The 13,620-nt window shown below is 42.0% G+C and overlaps 1 long non-coding RNA gene and 1 pseudogene across 2 annotated transcripts; one reads left to right on the top strand and one right to left on the bottom strand.

Annotated features, from left to right (window-relative positions):
- Positions 1-205: 205 nt before the first annotated feature.
- Positions 206-8,168, bottom strand: LOC103717249 (subtilisin-like protease SBT1.1; annotated as a pseudogene). Its single transcript, XR_015976417.2, has 2 exons — positions 8,006-8,168; positions 206-2,682 (listed from the first exon to the last, which is right to left on the bottom strand). The product of XR_015976417.2 is annotated as a subtilisin-like protease SBT1.1 (transcript).
- A 640-nt stretch (positions 8,169-8,808) lies between these two features.
- Positions 8,809-11,145, top strand: LOC148714394 (uncharacterized). The gene is made up of 3 exons (XR_015976416.2): positions 8,809-8,886; positions 9,295-9,400; positions 10,209-11,145. It is a non-coding gene; the product is annotated as an uncharacterized LOC148714394 (long non-coding RNA).
- The last annotated feature ends 2,475 nt before the right edge of the window (positions 11,146-13,620 follow it).

The following is a 13,620-nucleotide window of genomic DNA, read 5'->3' as shown; positions in this document are numbered from 1 at the left end:
CTTCTACTCAAAAAAAATATATATATTGATGCTGTACCGGTCAATTTTTGACAATAAACTATTGTAATTTTCTCATCAACTCTTAGGTTGTGATAATTCATCGAACACACATATCCAGACATCAATATTCAGTCCCCAATCTATTTTGATTTAGAACTTTGCCCGCATGATGAAAAGTAAACTGTCAATGTTGCCACACCATTACTTGCTAAAAGCATAACCATTCCGCTGTTCCATATCTCCTACTAAAATCTAGCATATGCAATGATTTTGTTAGGTAGAGCCAGTGGTGATCATATCGCAGAAATTTGCAGAGATGCAGGGGCCTGGAAGGCTTCGTGGGCAAACTCCTCCGAAATTTCGGTGAATGGATCCGTCTATTGCCATGTCACTGCAACCGGACTCCTAACTGAGAACTCACCACACACCCAAACCAACTCTCCGAAAGAAGAGTTACTCCCACTCAGCCCAAGAAAACTCACCTTGTAACTTAGCTTCTGTCCCGTCTCCACAAAGGCCAACTCCTTCGGATCCACATTTATGGTGACTCCTTTCGGCTCACGCACTTTCACCGTGTATCTGCATCTTGCCTGCCCCACATTGGTCACGGTCCTTGGCTGCGTCACGGTAGAGTTTGGGCTTCCACTTTCAAATAGTACCGAGAAAGAAGGGTAATTCAGGTCCCTGATATTGCGAAGTATTCTGTTCTTCGGGCACCTATAATTTTTCCGGGCCAATGTTGCCAGCTGCGGGGAAGTGTAGTTCAAGCTACAGAGGTAATCCAAGTAGTCCTTCGGACTAATATCATAGACCAAGCCCGGGTTCGAGGCTCTCTCGGGGTTGACGTGCCCTGACCCAAACACAAATGGAGTTGCCGGCAGTCCCGAGCTAACGTCCACAATGTAGCCATTCTTGCTGTTGAGAGTGTAACCAGTGGTCATCAATGCCGATTTTATCGCAGCTGGAGACCAATCCTGATGGACCGCCTTAAGGAGTGCTGCGAGTCCGGAGACATGTGGACAAGACATGGAGGTGCCGGAGATTATATTGAAATTAGCCCTACGTGTATCACTCTCAACAAGGGAAGGACTCACAATAGGTGGCCATGCTGCTAGTATATTAATGCCCGGTGCAGTAACGTCAGGCTTCACGATGTCTGGGCCCACCAAGCTTGGTCCTCTTGACGAGAATGCAGTCATCATTGGTGCCGGCTGCCCGTATGACGTTCCGAGAAATGTGATCATGGCCATGGGCCTCTTCGAAGAAGTAATGTAGGCTTTAATTACTTTTGCGGCATCTGCCCCTAGTGACGAAGCAGGCAAAACGTGGAGATCAGCAAGTAGCTCTTCCCCTTGTTCTTGAGAGTTCACCAGCAGCATTCCGGCACCTCCGGCAAGCTTAACTTGCTCCCCCATCTGGGTCCGCCCAAGAAGGCCCTGTTCACAGACGACAATCTTTCCTTTAACAAGCTTTGGTGAGAGGGAGCCCGCTCCACAATATCGTGCACTTCGTCCTCCGGCGGTCTTGTCATAGACGATGGGCAGCAGTTTTGTGGGCGACCCTGAGTAAAGAGACGCACCTTTGAACGTGCGGCCATCACCAAGCTTTACTGCAGTTGGAAAGCTTCGATCCAAGTAGCTTGCAGCGACTGTTATGACCCATGGTGCAGTATTGGTCACGGTGGCTTCCTGAGGGCCCCAGTTTCCGGCGGAGCATGACACGAATACGCCCTTCTGGATAGCTCCAAAGGCGGCAATGGCTATGCTGTCATTATAGAAAGGCCGATATCCACCTCCAAGTGAGAGGGACAGGATATCCACACCATCCGCCACCGCCCGATCCACCGCAGCCAGTATATCGGAATTCGCACAGAGTGAGTTCCAGCACGCCTTGTAGGCAGCAATTCTTGCGGTGTACCTCATTCCCTTAGCTGAGCCTTTAGCATTGCTGAAGAGACTAGCACCGGCAACAATGTCTTGCCTGCAGTTGATGCAGTGTGAGTGCCATGCCCTTCGGAGTCTCTCGCCGACCGGAACTCTCTAGTCTCATTTATCGTTCCACCTGAAGCCTCGTAGCCTTTCCAGAAGGCGCGAGCGCCAATCAGCTTGTTGTTGCAGTTGTTGGAGGAAAACTTGGTGCCCGCTTCGCAAGCGCCTCTCCAGCGGGTGGGCCTGCCGGAGATGTGGGCGTCGCTGAAGCTAACATGCTCGGGCCAGACTCCGGTGTCGACCACACCGATAATGATATCGGAAGCTAAGTTGGGCGATGTCCACAGGCCTTTGCCGGGCATTAGGCCTAAGAATTGTGAGGAGTATGTGGTGTGGAGTTGGATCGACGTGTCGTCGGGATAGGCAGAGAGAAAACCATCGAGCTGCTGCAGAGATTTTGCTTGCTTGGGTGAAAGCTTGGCGGCGAAGCCCGAGAGAGCAGTGTCATAGACGTAGAGTAGCTGGGGTGGTGCTGCTACCTCTCGTTCTTGTTCTGAAGAAGAGAGTTGGAGTAGGGATTCGAGCACAGCTTCAGGCCATCTCTTGGTTCCACCAAGGGAGCGATCGAGAGCTGCGGCCTTGGTAGCGTCCATGTGGACTATGTAGGTCTGGGTGTCCGAGGAGTGCTGTCGGCCCGCCGCTGGTGCAAAAGGGAGCAGCACAAGCAGGACAGATATCCGAGACATCACTTTAGCTGCATAGATGCATGACCGGTACTCTTATTGATGAGGTACTCAAGAGACTATTAAGGCTAATAATTAATATGGCCTAACTAGTAAAGAGGTTCATGGATGGTGGCATGCGTCAATTACGTCTGCCAGCGGCCGTCAAAAACTGATGTTTAGTTGCGGAAAGACTACTTTGCAATTTAGCATGGAAATATCAAATATCTAGGCACAAATTAGTGTTGCTGAGCCAGTTGATTTATACGTGACTAACGCAAGCATCATACTCCTCTTCCATATCATTTATATCGAATAGGCAAAAATAGATGAACCCACTATAACAATGGGAAGGGTTGCATCTTTAGCGTGGAAAAAAGATTTACCTTCCTTCCCACAAATCCACCATTGAATCACCCACTGGTCGCTTTGAGATTTATGCAGGTAGATAAATAATGGTGTTCGAAGTGCTTTAAGAGTTGCACTATGGGTGATCCAATGATAGATTCATGTAAAGAAAGGAGTATCCTTCTTTCACTCGAAAGATGTAGCCCGTGCCTTAATAACAACTAGAGCATATGGATGCTTAAAAGTATATAGATTGTTGCATCAACCGTGGCTTGATAGGCAAGCTTGGCAGGAGCTTGAAGCTCATCATGTGCTCGTTGCTGGCCCGTCAAATTGAGGTCTTGATCTGATCGGAAAGGAGGAAGATTTTCTTCAACTCACTTAACTCGAGTCTCTTAAAAGAAAAACTAGAAGAAGATAGAAAAATTTCGAAAGTATGACTTTGAGTCTCCTTTTCTTTCATTGATCTTTTTAAAAAAAATGAGGTACGTAGCCTCTATTTATAATGTGAGGTTTGTCATTACATAATTTGGGTCAGATTTCTCTTCTTAATCTTAGTAGAACTCTTTTTTTAAAATAGACATTTCTAGTAGAAAAAATTGAAAATCTCGATGAGGTAAACATCAACTTCTACATTAACTTCATCTTCTGTTGCTCCATCTAATTCTTCTTGAATAGGGAGCTACGCTATGTCAAAGTCTTGCCTGAAAGGAAAACTTTCGGTTTGATCAGTCCGTTTAGGGGCCTAAATGATGAAATTTTGGCCCGATTCAACTCAAGTTAGAATAAAGTTATAGATCTTGAAAAGATACCCAATTCTAAAAAAAGATCATCTCAATTGGGCATCATATGACCAAATTATGATATCCTAAAGTTTGGCCTGCAACTCGGCTTTCCAATATGGCGGGTCTCGCTCCTAAACACCGTTCAGCCCTGCTCGTAGTAGCTAAAGTATTTTACATCGAGTCTAGTGATCCTTCTAAATACTCGAAGTGGTTAAAGTATTCCACATCGAGTTTGGTAATTTTTTTGGATACTCGTAGTGGCCAAAGCAACCCACATCAAGTTTGGTGATCCTTCTGAATACTCATAGTGGCCAAAATGGTTTACATCGAATCCAATGGTCCTCCTAGATCAACTTTTCTTGTTTAGGAGATTTAGCACTTGCTAAATCAAAATTGAAAATAGAAAAATGCTTACTTTTCCGCCTCACGGTTGAACCACTTAGTTTTGCCCGAATATAAAGTTACTTGGGCTCGTGTTGAAGGTGTCGCCAATCGAGACACGATCTCAATGAGTTGGGCTATCTTTTTCTCAAGTTGTGTGAGATGTTTCATTATCTCATCATCCGTCAAGGTAGAAGTAGCAGTTATACTCGCCTTTATCCTTTAACGTACTTCAAGTATGAATAATCCTTCACTGCTTGTACCGCTCACGCATTTGGACCATGAATAGAGGATTCTCGAATCTCTCAAAAGAAAAACTATAAGAAAATAGAGGATTCTCGAAAGTAGGACTTTAACTCCCCCTTTCTTTCATTGGTCTTTAAAAAAAAGGTACATAGCCTCTATTTATAATGGAAGATCTGCCCTAACATAATGTGGGTCGGATTTCTCTTTCTAATTATAGTAGGACTTTTTTTTTCTAAAATAGATAAATCCGGAGGTCAAGCTAGCAACTAGGTCCATTGGATCAATCGTGAGAGATTAAGGTTTTTAGCAGAAAATACTAAAAATCTCAATAAGGTAGATCTCAACTTCTATATCAACTCTATCTGCTGTCATTTCACCTAATTCTTCTTGAATAGAGAGCTACGTTCGGTCAAAGTCTTATCCAAAAAGAAAATTTTCAATTTGACTAGCTCGTTTCGAAGCCTAAACAATGAAATTTCGAATCGATTCAACCTCCTAGGCCTAAAGTTGTATATCTCAAAAAGATACCCAATTTCAACAAAATGATCATCTTAGTTGGGCATCGTATGACCAAATTATGGCCTCCTAAACTTTGGCTTACGGCTTGGATTCTCGATGTGGCAATTTCGCTCCTAAGCCCTGTGAGCCCTGCTTGTAGTGGCTAAAGTATTCCATATCGAGTATAATGATCTTCTTAAATACTCGTAGTAGTCAGAGTATTACATATGGAGTTTGGTGATCCCCTTGGATACTCGTAGTAGCCAAAGTGATCCACATCAAGTTTGGTGATCCTCCTGAATACTCATAGTGGCCAAAGTGATTAATATCAAGTCCAGTGATTCTCTTGAATCAGATCTTTTCTTATTTAGAGAATTTAGCTCCTGTTAAATTAGAACTGAAGATGAAAAATTTTTTGCTTCCTCACCTCCTTACTGAACCATGTGGTTTTATCCGAAGATAGGAGTTGTTGGTACTCATGTTGAACGCATCGCCAATCGAGACACAATCTATGTGAGTTAAGCCATCTTCTCCTCTAGTTGTGTGAGATGTTTTATTATCTCATCATCCATTGAGATAGAACTAGTAGCTATACTTGCCTTTGTCCTTCACCGTACTTCAAGCATGGATAGCCCTTCTTCAGACTGCTTATATACTCGCGCATCTGGACCATGAATAGAGGCCCCCACAGATATAGAGGATCGGAGCTCTGATACCAACTTGATCTAATATGATCAAGTTAGAATTCCACTAGGTAAAAGCATGGCTCTGATACCAACTTGATCCAATCGAAAAGAAGGAAGATTTTCTTCAACTTGTTGAACTCGAATCTCTCAATAGAAAAACTAGAAGAAGATGGAGGATTCTCAAAAGTAGAGATTTAAGTCCTCTTTTCTTTCATTGATCTTTAAAAAAAAGAGGTACATAGCTTCTATTTATAATGTGAGGTCTGTCCTAATATAATTTGGATCAGATTCCTCTTCCTAATCATTGTGGGACTCTTTCTTCTAAAATATTGTTTCTAATAAAAAAACTAAAAATTTCGAGGATGTAGATCTCAACTTATCCATTAACTCTGTCTTCTGTCACTCCACCTAATTCTTCTTGATTAGAAAGCTACGCTTCTTCAATGTATTATTTAAAAAGAAAATTTTTGATTTGACTAGCCCGTTTTGGAGCCTAAATGTTGGAATTTCGGCTTGATTTTAGGAGGTTGGCCCAAAGTTGTAGATCTCGAAAAGATACCCAATTCCAAAAAAAAAAGATCATCTCAATCGGGCATCATATGACTAAATTATGGCCCCTTAAAGTTTGGTCTGTGACTCGGCTTTCCAATGTGGCAGATTTTACTCCTGAACCTTGTCTAGTCTTGCTCGTAGTGGCCAAAGTATTCCACATTGAGTCTAGTGATCCTCTTAAATAGTCGTTATGGTCAGAATGTTCTATATCGAGTTTGGTGATCCCCATGGATACTCGTAGTGGCCAAAGTGAACTACATCGAGTTTGATGATCCTCCTGAATATTCGTAGTAGCCAAAGTGATCCACATCGAGTTCAGTGATCCTCCTGAATCAGGTCTATATGTTAGAAATTTGAAAATCATATGCATCGTTGTGCTGCCTCTGGTTATTCACCTAAGGTCTAATAGATATGCTTGATGTGACATCATATGGGTAGATGCATGGAATTAAGGATGATAATGGTGGTAGATGTGAAATTTATACAGATGTAGTACTACTTGGTTATATATATATATATATATATATATATATATATATATATATATATATATATATATATATATATATACTTCCTAACTTCCCCAGGAAGGTCAGCTTGAACATGACCCTGGACATTTATTAGGAAGATTATCAGTCAACTTTTTTTGGGAGAAATCAAATCTGAAGTAGCACAATCTTAGTTATATGTAAATTTTGGACTAACGAGATTTGTGATTTACAGAAAGAGATTATTTTCCTTCCAGCCTAATGCCCCAGCAGAGAATATAATCACTTCCCATTTTGAAATAAAGAATAGAAATGCAAGCAACATAGCGATATGCTAGTATTTAGTTTGAATTGAAAGTGATTACTTGCCAAGCATGCGAACTCTAGCTAGGGTTTGTGTTTTCACAAAAGCTTATTTGAGAAGACAAAGCAAATTTAAAAGAAATTGCATGCTCAAGCTTCCAAGTTCCAAGTGTCTAAATTATGTATATAAACCAGCAGAGTACTATATGTTATGGTTAATGTGTTGTCAAATTAAATTCTATTTAATACTTACCATAGTTACTTTTGTTAACTAGAGTCAAAGTATGATTAGAATGAGTGGCTAAGATTGCAAGACTTGGAGAGCAAGTTATGTTTGGAAATGTAAAAGAACTTGAAGAGACATGAACGTGCTGTAGAAAAAATAGAGAAAAGAAACAACCGAAAAGAGTGGTTGCATCTCTTCCCCCATTTGTTCTCTTATTTTGCTGAATATACTCCAGATTTTTCAGCAACTACTTGATCCTTTATTGTGCTAATTAGTTTGAGTTTAATTCTGCCTTTACTATTTTATAATTGCTGGTATGTCCAGCCAACAGATTTGGTATCAGAGCTTGGTTGAAAGAGGTGTTTAAGGCAGAAATTTGAAGAAGAAAAAGAAGATTTTGGAGGAGAAAAATGGCCAGCACAAGTAGCGTAAATTGGAGCAGCATGTAGGTTCCTATTTTCTCAAGTGAGAACTATGATTTATGGAGTATAAAGATGAGAAGCTTATTTGTCTCCATAGATTTGTGGAAGATAGTAGAATCTGGTAATGAAATCCCAAACCATATGACCAAAGAAAATCAGCTGTTCAAGGGTATCCAAGCTTGGAAAGATGGTCAATATCAAAGGTTGATACTAAATTAACATTTAGTCCTTCAAAAATGGATCACATCCCAAACTCCATCTTCTAAAAGATTACATGCTCTCGAGAAACTTGTAAAGTCTCTTACTCTCTTAATGGTCTGACAGGGATGTAAACTGTAGGCATAGGTCACTATAATATTTTAACGAGTTAAAAAAAGAGGCTATATACATTTAAAATAATAAAATTAAAGTTATGCATACCTGCAGTAGAGATCATGGGAGGCATTTTACAAGTAGAGCGTCTTGGCATCCCGAAGAGCAAGGAGGGCTTTAAATAGAAGGGACGCAGGACCCTAAAGGAAATATGGAATTTCCAGGTCACACTGTGCTTGTGCTGTGCCACTAAAATGATCCTTTGGTACGTACGCAACCACAACCAAGTCTGTGTCCACCGAAGGTGATCAGGTCAGAAAAACACCAGCCATCTTGGAACCACATCAAACACACCCACACCCATCTCCAAATGGATGCGAGCAATCACAGGATAGAAAAGACCTCCCACTGGTGACTGGAGATTATTCATGGGCACCGTTCGACGCAAGCAAAGTGGGGGAATCGTGAGAGCCCCTCATGTTGCCGTCGTGAGAAGGGATATATGATTGGGGACCAAACGCGATGACGACGGTTGCGGCAGGCCCTCGGCGGCCAGCGGAGGCACCATCACGACGATGCACTGGAGTGGGTGTAAGGGCCAGCGGATGCACTGGTGACTGGAGATTATTCATGGGCACCGTTCGACGCAAGCAAAGTGGGGGAATCGTGAGAGCCCCTCATGTTGCCGTCGTGAGAAGGGATATATGACTGGGGACCAAACGCGATGACGACGGTTGCGGCAGGCCCTCGGCGGCCAGCGGAGGCACCATCACGACGATGCACTAGCCCGACCCATGAGAGGGGGAGGGAGACTCCCGAGCGGGTCTTCTCCCTCCCCTGTTTCCATCTATTCCTCCTCCCCAAATCCACCGAAAGGAAGAGGGGAGGGGGGGGGGGGGGGTGTGGGGGGGTGGGGGGGCAATCCGTGAGAGTCCGTGAGAGGAGATCGAAGTATTCACCGCCGATCTCGCCGGAGGAACTCGCCGGAGGTAAGTTAAGCACCCTCTAGCCGCCGGACTGATGGGAAAAGATAAAACTCTGTTCGGCCTTCTCCTCTTCCATTCCAGCCAGCCGTGGCGCACCGCCGGCACCGCCGAGGCCATCAGTCATGGGGCGGTGCCGACCATGGACCGCCGCCGTCAAGTTTTCCCTCCAATCGGGAGGAAGGAAGGAAGAGAGAGAGAGAGAGAACCACCCACTACCATCTTCTTTGTTCTTCTCCCTCTCTAGTTGCTCTCTCTTATTGTTATGTTTTCTCTCTAGTTTAATACAGGGAGATCATGGACTGTTAGTTAGTCCTGAGGTGCTAAATACTGATGGACCCTTAAGAGGATTCATAGAGAGTTTTGGATTTTCATATATCGTGGATAATTTTTAAGGATGACTTGATTCTGTAGGAGAATAATCTGTTGGACGAGAAGACGATAAGCGGGGTCCTGGACATTCCGATTTATAAATCACCGTGAGGGCGGATAATTAGTTTGTCTGAGTTTTCAACAAAGTGTAAGAATTATTGTACGGCAACCTGCATGATATAAATACTTTTGTACCACATATGTATGATATGTTATGATCTAGACAAAGCAAAAATAGTTTTATATTAAATTATATTTTGATCATATTGGCTTGTGATTGGTATTATGATGGATATATGTATGTGTATAACCTATACCTGCATAATTGGATTTATGGATGTGGTGGGATGGACTAACTATGTTATATTGATTGCCTTGTCACGGGTCGAAAATGTGACTAGTGGTTAGTCTAGGTCGAAAATAAAATGAAAAAAGGAATTGATGTGTCTGTATGAATTGATTAAATGAATAGGGACTTTGGGCTTATCTCGTTATTATGGATTGCCCCATCACAGGCTGAAAATGTGATACTATCGATTGCTCCGTCACAGGCTGGAAATGTGATACTATCGATTGCCCCATCACAGGCTGGAAATGTGATACTATCGGTTGCTCCGTTACGGGCCGAAAACGTGACCGAGATGTAGCCCAAAGTCGGAAAAATAATTGATCGGAATCAAGTTAATATAGAATGGAAAGAAAAAGTATTGAAAATAGTAATGAAGATTTATGAGCTATCATATGCTATATCATTTCGGTATGGTTGGACTTTTATTGATGTTTGACGTACATACTTATATTGATTATTTGAGCCTTTTGGAAGCCGTTTATGATTTCATGAAATGTGCATCGATTTGTCGTGGTTTTTCAAATTCATATTACTATTGTTTTGGTATGGACGTGTAGGGGTTCTTATTGGGCTGTAAAGCTCACCCCCTTCTTTTTTCTATTTTCAGAGTTGCAGGATGCATAGACATGGATGGGTTGGGCGCAGAGCGCGAGTATCAAAGTCATTAGCTTGTTAGTTAGTTTATCTTTCTTTGATGTCGATGAGCATTTGAAAATCTTGTAATTGAACCAAATTGATTATTTGGATATGCTGGATTTGTCTATTTGAATTAATTAATTAGTTGTGGATTTATTGGATTTTTGTTTATCTTAGGCCTTGCATGATCTTTAGGGCACTACTCTAGGGCTCATGCAGCCAGTCGCGTACCAAACCTGGGTGCTGGGTTCCGGGCGTGACAGTGGGTTTCGCTGGATGGTTTATCACACACTGTGAAACGTTATCTCCATTGTGCTTTTGATGATATCAATGGAAGAGCACCTGCGATGCTAGCAGTGCCTATTGCCATGATTTCATGATAATGGGGTCCAGTGTTTGAGATGAAATCAAATCTGCTTTCTAAGCTACATGTTGATGACCGGGTTGCATAACTGACTCGACCGAGAATTAGCATGTAAGAATGCTTAGAGTAATTGAAAATAACTCCGTTACCACTCCGAGAGAGAGAGGGAGAGAGGATTATTCTTTCGATATCAAGCAAACACATCTTCGATCTGGGGATGCCAGTTACAGAAATCCTGAAAAAAAAAAAATTGATAAAAAAGCAACACAAAGAACACTATGGCCAAAAAGGCAAGAACGAGAACATTTTGCATTATTATTAGTGGGGCGGAGGGATCTTGAGTGTGTTTGGCGGAGAAAGTAATGTCTCTCTTTCATAACAAATCTTGTAGTGCTCTAGGCAGCTCTCTCTCATCAATCCAGAAAACTCTCCCAAAATGGTTTGCCACGTTCGAAGCCATCCCAAAAAAGCAATATCTCAAGTAGAATCTTTGTCTAAAAATGATTTCAAAATTTTTATTAAATATCTCAAGATCACCCTCAAGAGATTCTAACCTTCCAATAAGTATTTTTTGACCCTCCAAAAGTAATACCAAACGAGGCTACTATCATTTCCTGATACTAAAAATGTTTTCTTAATTTGGTTGTTCAAAAAATAATAAAATTCTACAGCACTTTAGAAAAATACTTCCCAAGCAACAAATAACTTTTAATTGAAAACCTTACTAGCAAAAGCTGGACTACTTAAAGCTCTACAAATAAAAGATCTACTACCTATAGCAATGCTAAATGAGGTCTAAGCTTGTCTATATATTAATTCATATTGCCAGGACGCATACCAGGCAAAACTGGACCATTAAGCAACTTGAGATGCCCGGCATGGGCACAACATGGACAACCAGCAACAAGTCCATCTTCTAGCAGAGCAAAACCTCATCCAACCACAAATATTGATCAAAATTCACCAACAATCACACATAAAGGTGCTAATCAGATCGATGGCTATCATTTAGATTACATTACTCTTTTTTATTATAGAAGGAAAACCTTTTCTAGGCCTGCTTCATTGGAGTCAATAGATTGTCAATTCTTTTACTGCTGCTACCAATTGTTCTCAATTGATGACAACTCACAATGTGCTTATCTCAAACTCACAACAAATTTCCTTTTGCATGGTCTTTGCCACTAGAGTTCACTTTGAATACCTTCTTCATATTCACCTTGGAGAATTTCAATTTCTCTGGTGCGATCCCTCTAGCATGTCCACCTTCATAGTCTATGCTGAGCTCACATTTGTTATAGAGTACACTATCACCTTCTTGCAGGCTTGAGTTACTTTTGTCGAAGGATAGTTCAGCTCTGCTTCACCAGTCTTCTTGTCCATTTCATCATCTCTATAACCCAATCCGCATCGGTAACTTTTGTAGTCTTCGACATCCTAGTCATATACCAAACCAGGATTGGTGGCCTTTGATGGATTTACATGTCTAGCACCCACGGCAAATTAAGAAGCAAGCGAGCTGGAAATTCTCATCTTTTATTAGCTTTCCGCTATGACCATGGTATCTGATGTCATCAAGATCGCTATGATCGCTATATATGGGAGTGTCTGGATGCATACTCTTCACAAGGGCTGCAACACCACTAAGGTGAGGAGCCCACATGGAAGGAAGTCCCAGATAACGCATCAAAGGTATGGTCACCATTGTTATATGGCAGTGATCTATAAGGAAGATAGATGTCAGGCTTTAAAATGCGAACACTCTGAATGCTGGAACCCCAGTGACGTTCGTGGCAGTGGCATTTTTGGTTGAATTGACGTACAGCAAGATCTTCGATTTATCAGCATAGCTAACTTCTAATGCTCGAAGGTTATGGGCGTTGGCAGTGGTGGTCTCATCATCTAGGGGACCGAACATAGCTAAGCTAGCCCTGGCATTCTGAAGCCTGATATCTTGAGACTGGGTCTTGACATCATGATTGCCTGGCCTGTCCGGATGGGATCTGAAGGCAATGTACAAAGACCTTCAACTTATATCTGGTACCTCCATGGCAAACCCTCACTTGATAGGCATTGTATATATAGCACTCACTAAGAGTGCCCATCCTGATTGGTCTCTGACCGCAATCAAGTCTGCTATCATCAAAACTTCTCATGTTGTGGGCAGTGATCGATGGGAATTCTGGTCTGGATGCGCAACATGAATATGCGGGCTTCTTTGCAATGGGTGCTGCTCATGCGAGCACATGAAAGGCTGCTAATCCAGGGCTACTTTATGACCTAGATGTCGATGATTATATAGTGTATCCCTATGGAGTGTTAGGGGATGCTGCAGCTGAGGTTGTTCACCATAATGTCAACTATTCTAAGGTGGGGAGAACTTTTGAAGCTGAGCCAAACTACCCATCCACATTATTCGTTCCTAGGTCTACTATGAACCGAACAATGACTAATGTTGGAGGAGCAAATGAGAGTTACAAGACGATGGTGGAAGCACTGGAGGAGGCAGCAATTACTGTTACTCGACAGACCTTGTAGTTTTGACGCATGAATGGCGAAAAGACCTATACTAAGATGAATGACAAAAAGACTGATATACTATTGAGTGTGAAGGGAATTCGTGGTGTGACTGGGATCATCATGTGGTGAGGAGCAATCACAATTTCCTTTCGATATCAAGCACAACAATTCTCTTCTTGTTTTTCAGCGCCGCAATCATTGTCAAAGGTTTTAAGTTCTAACGAGACGAGGGACGTCCTGACTATCCCATCTTGTTTTTGTGATCAAACATGACCAGAAGATGGGTGGAACTCCAAAACCTATTTACCCGGGGAAAGAAGAATAAAGGGGAAAGAAAGAAAAGGAAGAAAGAAGAAGGAAATGAAAAAACAAAGGCACAAAAGAAAGAAAGAAAAAAAAAAAGAGGAAACAAAGGAAATAAAAAATAGTAAAAAAAAAAAGGAAGAAAGAAGACATGAAATAAAAAAAGAAAAAAAAAAGAATGGAATGAATGTAAGGA

Source organism: Phoenix dactylifera, chromosome 3 (assembly GCF_051530095.1).
Source record: "Phoenix dactylifera cultivar Ajwa chromosome 3, Ajwa_hap1_PhDact_Kaust_v1.1, whole genome shotgun sequence".
NCBI lineage: Eukaryota > Viridiplantae > Streptophyta > Magnoliopsida > Arecales > Arecaceae > Phoenix > Phoenix dactylifera.
Note: the sequence above shows the minus strand (reverse complement) of the source record. Positions and strands in the feature narration are given on the sequence as shown.